The 9,363-nt window shown below is 37.2% G+C and overlaps 1 pseudogene; it reads right to left on the bottom strand.

Annotated features, from left to right (window-relative positions):
* Positions 1–1,307: 1,307 nt before the first annotated feature.
* LOC105815720 lies at positions 1,308–2,039 on the bottom strand (annotated as a pseudogene).
* Between the last annotated feature and the right edge of the window lie 7,324 nt (positions 2,040–9,363).

The raw sequence follows: 9,363 nt of genomic DNA, 5'->3' as shown, positions 1-9,363 counted from the left end.
TCACACAAAATACATTTGGAGACTTTAATTCAAGCAAAGGGACTACAGTCGTATATCATTTAGTGGAGATTTGGCCGAGAAGTTTTCATAGAGCTAGAAGTAGAAATCATAAAATAAGTACGGATATCACAGACCTACAACATATGTAAAGCATATTTCTGAAGTACAGTGTGCTGGAACAGAACTATTTCAACGATATATCAATCAACACTGATAGCCATAGGTACATATTTTTATTTTGTTTCAACTAAATATAAAATGTATGTTGTTATCTGTTGGGGGCTTAGAGGGTTAGATAGCTTTGAAAGCTACAGGAATTTAAAGGCATTATGACTATTTGCAATTTATTTGTTATGCTCATTGCCATATTGACAGATTTACCTTGAGCCTTTTTTAAATACAATAACAGTTAAAACAACTAAGCAGCTATTTTGTTGGCATCCATATCTTTTCACAAGGCTATAGAAAAATGATCTTTCCCAATTTTTCATTAATTGGTTAAAATAATTTTTAATAACTGCACAGTGATGTTTTATGATTCTCTCTAATATCTCATATTTGACAGCAGCAGTACACTTTTACTGAACCCTTCCACAGGAGATTCAAGCAACATAACTGCTCTTTGCATTCATATACAGACAACAATGGTTTTCTACCCTCAGCTTTTCACACTCTCTAATAACATCACTTATGAAGATACTGGGTTTTGGGGCCTGATCTTTCTTTCTTTTTTTTTAACATTGATAAAATATACTTTTATTTACTTTGTTGAATCAGAGGGTTGCAAAAAAAATTATTGCTAAAGTAGATATCAGGCAAACAGAAAGGTTCTTTAAGAAGTCCAGTGACCTTGGAGATTCTTTAAACTAAGAGAAAAAGGTCATGTTTCCATGCAATACATACTTGATTTTTTAAATAACAATTGTGTAACATATAGCAGAATGAATTAAGGAATTGTGATCCATAAAAACACCAGCATTTTGGGTTGTATATAAAGAAATGCCTCAAACACTTTTTAAAAAACTGTAGTAGCCAATACATAGAGGTATGCCTTAGGTGGCCATAGTAATGCAGTTTAGAAAAGAAAAAAAATCGCACAGGAACTACTCAATTTCTTTAAAATCACTGAGCAAGAAAAGCAACGCTGAACTTCCATACTGATTTTACACAATTTCTATACAGTACCTTGACTTAAATCCAAGAGCAAAAGTTAAGACTCTCCTCCTCTATTTTTGTTAAAGAACTGCATGGTAAACTTAGTTGATTTTTCCTCCTGCATTTTACCTGGGAGTGGCCTTTTTAATTTTTTATTTAAAAGAGAGCAGGTTTGGCACTTTTATACTGATGTCACCAATGTTAATATTTCTTGGGATCTCAGGAAGATTCATATTCTTTACAGCTGATACAGCACAGGCTGGAACTAAGCCAACCTCAGATTCTCCAGTTTATTTTGCGCATCAATTTGCGTAACAATCTCATTTATGTTGGTCTCCGATACCATTCCTCCCATCACCATTTCTGCAAGAATATTGTGAACCTTGTCTATGTGGAAAATCAAATCCAGTTCACAGACATTTTCAAAACTTTTGTCTAATGTTTCCACGAATACTTGAATTAGATGTAAAATGCCAAGTTCACTTTCTGAGGAATCCACACAGAAGACAAAATATAACTTTGCATAATGTCTATAAATCAGTTTGTTGTCAGATCCTCCAATTAATAATCCTCCTTCTAGGAAATTAAAAACATTTTCGTCTCTTTTAGATACCAAATGGAAAGTCTCCCTGATGACTTGCTGTTGTGTATCTTCACTGTGGGGCTGGTAGAACTTCAGAAAGTCGTGGCTTCCCGTGGTTGTTGAAGATAAGGATGGCCTTGATCTTGGCTAGGCCGGGCCAACTGGGTGGACGCTGGGGGCCAGGGCAGGGCGGGCACGCCCCAGTGATCCTTACCCACCCGCACCCTCCCACACTCGTACCCGCCCTTGCTCCCCGATCTTTCCTAAGGTAGCAAAAGCATGACCTTGTATTACTTGCCATGCATAGTGGACTGTTCTTCATTCTACATTTGGAGATGAAATTCAATGCATAATAATAAATTACACAGTTTAGGGCATTATGGTGCTAGCCAAGGAGAAAACTTTCTAAGTGTAAACTATAGTAGTAGGTAATTCCTAGATTTTATGTCATGTTCATACTCTGAACTGCCAGTCTCAGTTACTCTTACCCAAGACTGTTGTCATTGCCTCTTCAGTTCAGCAGTATGTTTCTGAGGGATGCAGACCACACATGATATCTTTCACTTTTTCATATCCATCTTCTCTAGTGCCTAATGTGGAGGTATGCACATTAAAGAAGCTCTGTAAATATATTATGAATGAACGAAGAATGTTATATATATGATGTAATCTGAGAAACACGAGAAAGGTCACTTAACAAAAATCTTTGTCTCTATCTGGTATGACAAAGTGAAGAATTCTATTCAGCAACTGTTCCATGAATATTAAGAGAAACTGTTAAAGTGAAAGTAGAGGCCTCCCCTTCCTTTCTTCTGCAAATGTTCATTCCAACATTATATTACATGGCTGGTAGGCAGAGATAGAAATTCTAGACATGCTTCTGTAAGACAGCAGATAATGAAGGAAGAAATAAAAGTCAGTCTGATGGTTAACAAATTCAGTAGAGAGTGTTGAAGAGTAGATACAAAGGTAAGAGGTGTTTGTCTTAGCAACTTCAATTTAGGGAGAGGGAATGATATCTAATCAGTATTTTCAGGATGTTTTATTTGTGAAACATTGTCGGACACTTCTACGTAGCTTCCTTTAAGAAAATTTTGAGTAGAGGTACACATTGGATCAAGGTGTCTAGAGTCATTTGGCTGTGAGGCTAGACCTGTTTATATATGAGTTATGTTTGGAAAACTGTCATCTGGGATTTGGGATGTAATGTGCGAAAGTTTGTGCACATAAGGATATAATAACCATTGAAATGATCCAAGACCTCATTATTCACTCTTACCATCTCACTCCTGCAAGGAACTTTGGACTATTATGTTTCATATAATGTAACCAATATGCAATAGCTATTGTGTAACTGATAGAGGAGGATGTTTGGTCTTAGATGAAAATTTTTTGCTGTATGTATGTAAGGCCACATAATTGAAGACACCTTTGTAAATGTCTTTGTGAAATTGAAAATGAATTATTTTTCTTCTTTAATTCCTATATATATAATATTATGTTATATATTTCACAAGTATTTTGGCATTTTGGGATTTGGAGTCCTGCAGACTTTGGCAACATTCAAGCAGATCTGCCTTTATGGGAAGATGTGCTTCACTGAAGCTAGAATATGTGAGTTAAATTCATCCTTGTACATCTACCAAAATAGCAAAAGTGCTGCCTTCATCTATTCAGATCAGAATAACTGCTACAGTAAGACGTTTGCCACAGGCATTAGAAAGGGGTTCTAATGCACCAGATTCTTGGAAGTGCTTTTTACAACAACGACTTACTGAATAATCTTGTACTTTATTTTTAACAAGAGTGACATACCTGACTTCTCAGGAATGAAGAATAAAATAGACCAGAGTAGTAGTGCTCTGTGGAAAGCAGGCAGTGAGATGAGAGAGGAAACCGAAGTACAGAGAATGTGACTTATCTATCTCGAAGTCTTGAAACTGCACAGGTCCCAGGGGTCTGGGGTTAGGTGCATTCCCCAACCCTTTCCTGATTTGGTAGAATTAACATTGACGGTCACAGACTGACTTAATTTGGCACCATTTCCAGAGTTCCTTGAGGAAAATTCTCTACCTAATAGATGAAGAAGAGTGAGCACGGTTTTGATATAAACGAAGCCACAAAGAGACTATTTTCTTCTTTTTGAAGAACTACACGAGCACCGATTGTCTTAAAAATTTAATGAGGTCATGTGCATTACATGCATTATTATGATGTGGAAGGTGGTCTTTAAGAAAGTTCACAGATAGGAACTATACACGGTTTCCAATTCCCAGTAATATATTTCCCAAATTCAAATGTTTTGTGTGACTTTCTTTTTTAAATTTTGGTCAGTTATTTGCTATATGAGTACATCGTACCTCTAGTGATTTTTTTTTGGTAAACTGTTCTAATCAAGCAGTGATAGGGAAATTCAACTTAAAAATTTTCTCTGAGCAGTAAAAATAAAGTTCATTTACTTGTTTGCATGCACTTACCTCTAGAAAACCTCCAGAATGCTGAAAGTGGGTACCTATACTCATATCCTACCCAACATTCTAGTTACAGTAGTTTGTTTCCCTGACTCCCCAACCGTTATTAGAAACATCAAATTAGAGTAAAGAAACTTTAAGTAGCAGGAGGAGTATTATATACAAAAAGTATGGCAGTTGGCAATATTAAATCTAGGAGGGAGGCCAGACATATAAACGAGATTAGGAACTTGAAAAGCATAGCAATGTAAAATCAATATGGCTGATAATATTTGTAAATTATAACAAATATTATTTTGCTTACTATCCTGCTTATGAAGGTAAAGAGGAAGAATTAAACATGTCAGGGCAGTATACATCAGAATGGAAAACAAATAATGTGGGTTTTGTTTTTATGTGTCAGATAAAAGCAAACTATAATATATCTATTTTTTGGAGCCTTCATTACCACATGATACCAGAAATAATGAAGCATGAATTATTGTCAAGTAATTTTTTCATGAATCCTTTCCTGTGGAGGATATCCAATTTCCTCCGAGATTTGCTCTGTTACTTTCTAGAACAGAGCTTCAGTGTTCTCAGTGGTTGTCATTATTTTTCATAGAGTCTTCTAAGATGGGCTGAGTCTCTTAAACAAGATCTATGATTATTTAAGAGAATTATTTAATCTCCAACTGTGTTTTGCAGCATTTTCACTTTGAATACTAACCTACCATGACACAGAGGCAAGATCCAGCAGTCTTGCCGCACGCGAACCATGGTTTTTAACTCAGTGGAAGTTATCTTCTGCACATATTTTCACAAATAATCATGATTTTCTTTGCTACACTGAATTTAATTTTCTTTTGAAACTCTATTTCAGTATTTCTTTCACTGCATTATTTTTGGTAATATTTTCCAAGCCTTCTTTCTTTCTTTCTTTAACTACGTTATTTTTAGTTTTTGTTTCCCTCTTCTGTCATGTGTTAACTACCATTGAAAACGCCAGTAACTATACCAAGATAGGGGATTATGAAATTGAGTGCAATTTGGAAAAATGTATTAGAACTTGAAGAAATAATTTAGCCGTTAATGTGACTAAGCAGCTGTGACATGGTTCTTTGTTTCTAAAGGAAAAGAAAATAACAGTGCCGATATGTTGTATGTTACAGATCATTTAATTTAAACCATTGTATATTTTTTTCTATTAGGTAATTGTATTAAGTTATATTTCTCTTGCTCTAGAATAACAAGAATGCTGACATTTTTTTGAAGCAATTCTAATTTACTTTTTATTTAGATTTCAAGAAAAAGACTTTATTTTGGTCTCAAAATGTATCAATTTTCTCTGCAGAAAAATTGTATTAAAGGTTGTTGTTTACTTATATAGAAATATAACCTTTTTTCTCAAGATGGCTGACCAGAGACATCAGTCATCAGTTCTCAGAAAGAAGAACCAAAGTTACAGGTGAATAAGCCTGGCCCAAGTGGAATACTGAGGGAAGAGTTCCAGAACCCTACCAGTGTACCCACGGGAAGAAGTTGGGGTGCAGAATAAGAAGGAGGCAAGAGTTTGGCAGAGATCAATTCCTGAGGAACTTGGAGTCCCCTGGAAAGGGTAGGTGGAGGTGTTTGTTTTCACTCCCCTCACCCCTGCAACAGACTGGGGGCTCCCTGACTGTCAGAGAGCTCTTCTACCCTCAGGAGCCCACACGGGGTCACTTGCCCTCTCCCCAAACCTGAGCTGAAGCCGTGAGTGCCATACTGCTTGTACACCCAGGGTGGGCCTCTGTCCTGTCCAGGGAGTTTCAGCTCTTCTGTCTCTGCCTCCCTGGATGCCCCACAAACATTCCCCAGCACCCCTCAGACTGTGACTACCACAAAGGGCCAATTGGACCCAGGGGAGCTACAGGGTTCCCAGAGGTCTAACTCTCAGGGAAGACTGCCCCTCGGGGAAGGGAAAGTGCAACATGATAAAGCGCCCTTGGGATAAGAGGAAATGAGGGAAACAAGAACGGGTGCCCTCCTTTACCTGAAAGCTCCCAAATTTCTTTTGAATGTACGTTATAGGGGATGACTTCAGTTAACTTAAGGAACAATGTGTGTTTACAAGGTGGATACTGCAGTTTCTCCTAAAATTCAAAGGAAGCCAGCACAGAAGGGAAGACCAGAGCCAGGAATTAGAGAAGTTATAGGCATGTAGGTGACCCTCTTCCATTCCATTCTTTCTACTTTTCTATCTACATCAGTCTTAGTACACTAAACATCTTTTTTTTCTCTGTGACTTTTTGCAAAAGAAGGCTTCTTCTCTGTCTAAGATTTATGAGTCCCTCTATTCCAGCATTCACAGAGCATAACTGCATGGCAATTTAACATTCCCAGGAGAGAGAATCTGATTAACTCAGCTCAGGCCCGGTGTCCAACACCGGTCCAATCAATAGTACAGAGAATGACATTGTGTACTGTTACCATGGTTTCAGCCACTCACATGACTAGATACAGGGATTGGGGCAATACTTCATTGAGAAAAGAGGTTCCCTTAAACTGAGCTGACATCCCAAAAGTTATAACTATGCCTCTATTGTTCTGGTTGCTTATCTGAAGAAGCAGTGACACTGGAGATTTACATGTGTTGTGCTACTTCCATGTGCCAGGAACTATGGGCAAAGACTCCAATTCACTATCTCATGTTTTCCGCACAAGGGCCTTATCTCTATTTTCTAGAAGAAGAAACTAAAAATTAATACAGGTTAAATGTTGTGCCAAACCTCTCAGAATGGTGTGAAAAAATGCCACAAAGTTATAGGATGTAAATTTCTTTAACAGAGAGGAAACAGAAGCTTACCGAAAGCAGAGGATGGTAAACAATCCCAGAGGGAGACTTGACTCACTCTCATGGCAGTTATAGCCTCCAGGTCTTTGGTGACAATGGACTATTCTGCAAATTCTGGCTGTGTGTCAGTCTATCAAGCCCATAACAAAACAGCTAGTATGAAACAAACCAAATGAATTCCTATGTGTCCAGTGCAAGTTTAGGTGAAGCAAAAGCCGGCTTTCTAGGACTGCCTCCTGGCAGGCCCCTCCAGTGCTTCGCAGTCCATCATCAGAGTTTCCATTCTCAGGTCACTGGAGTCTCTGCCAAATGACTCTTGGTTTTAGTGCTAAAGCATGATACATAAGTCTGACGCTTTTAAACAAAATTTGTATAGTTACTCTTTTATAAGAAACCAAAACACTGTTGTCCAGTGGAGAATAATTGTTTTTAGCTTACACACTCACACACCCAATCACCTTAAAATAATAGAATTCAGGCACCGCACAGCTAAACTTAATTATGTTATCTGATAGTAGATTGCTGTATTTTGTCATCATTTCAATTCTGCCTCTATCAACATAATGCTTTATTGTTCTCTATTACAACTCTGTTAGTTATTTATTGTTAAAGATTCAATAGTTGAATTTACACTCTGTCACAATAAATCATGCTCACCCAGCTAATGCACCATTAAAATGAAATCAGGCTTGCAATATTGTTAAGCCATATATATTAAAGTGTTTGGGTGGATAGCATAGACCAGGCATTGAACTGTCTCAAATCGTGCTTACCATTAAAAACTACTCATTGAATGCCTCTAGGCTTCATGAGATTATCCCAAGTGTTCTGGAGTGATCAAATGAGAGAAAAATCATAACTAAAATAAGGTGTGATTTTTCTTAAGATGAAACATTTGAACAATATACATAAGAGCTTACCCCCATATTCCTAAATGTGTGATTTAAAGTTATATGAATAAGTAAATGTGTAAATTTGATGTCATACTAAGTGTCATGATGGGTTTATTCTCCAGTTCAGGAACCTTCCTATAATTAAGTATGTGTGTGGGTTTGTGTGTGTGTGTGTGTGTGTAGGCTGTTTTTCAAATTATATACATAATAAATGTTTATTTTGACAAAGGAAACATCATCATCCTTAGAGTATTTGACAAAAAACCACAATGTACAGTGCTGCAATTAATTTGTTGGTAATGATATTTTTCATTTTATGGAATTCATCCATATTTTGATAGTTTGAGCTTAGAACATTTTTGAAGTAAGCGCTGTAAGAGTGGAGAAAACCAAACGAAACCTTCTGAAACGATCTCTCCTCCCTGGCCCAGAGAGTACATCAAAATCACTGATGCATCTGGAAGGGATGCTTAGAAAGTAGTGCTACTCCAATGATCTATTAATAAATGCTACAAGGATGGTGGTCCCTGTTGTATTTCTGTTTAATTGAGCAGCCTGGCTGCTGTAGAAACTGGATGGATCCAAGAGGATAGTTGTAGACCACTACAGACTTCAACAAGTAGTAGCCTCAATTGCAGCTGCTGTGCTAGACATGGCATCATTGTTAGAGCAGATTAATATGGCCTCAGGTACATGCTATGTGACTACTGATTTGGAAAATGTGTTCTTTCTGTCTTAATCAGAAAAAAAGATCAGTAACAGTTTGAATTCATGTGGAACAGACAAATGAATTCATTAACACTTTTGCCTCAGGGTTATGTTAACTGTACTGTTCTCTATTATAATATATTCTGAAGAGATCTGGCCTGTCTGAATATCCCATAGAACATCACATTAATTTATTACATGAATAATATTATGTTGATCAGGCAAGATGATCAAGAGGTGACTATCACAGTGGAGACATTGGTAAGACAGGTACACTTTAGGGGATGGGATATAAATCTGAAGAAGATTCAGGGGACTGCCATATCTAAATGATATTTATGGATCCAGATGCCAGGACATAGCCTTCAAAATAAAAGAAGAATCATTACCTTGTGGGGTCCTTATTATGAAGAAGTAAGTGCAAAGCCTGGTGAATTTCAGGATCTGTAGGAAACATATTGTATACCCAGGGACACTTCTTTGGCCCATATACTAGGTGACACAAAAAGCTGCTAGATTTAATCATTAGAGAAATGCAAATCAAAACCACAATCAGATATCACCTAACCCCAGTGAGATTGGCCTCTATCAAAAGATCCCAAAACATCAAATGCTGGCGAGGATGTGGAGAGACAGGAACACTCTTACACTGCTGGTGGGACTGCATATTAGTGCAACCTCTGTGGAAAAGAATTTGGAGATACCTCAGAGAGCTAAAAATAGAAATACCGTTCGATCCAG

The sequence above is a fragment of the Propithecus coquereli genome, unplaced genomic scaffold, assembly GCF_000956105.1.
Source record: "Propithecus coquereli isolate 6110/MARCELLA unplaced genomic scaffold, Pcoq_1.0 Scaffold342, whole genome shotgun sequence".
Lineage (NCBI taxonomy): Eukaryota > Metazoa > Chordata > Mammalia > Primates > Indriidae > Propithecus > Propithecus coquereli.
The sequence above is the reverse complement of the archived record's forward strand: the minus strand, read 5'-3'. Positions and strand labels throughout refer to the sequence as shown.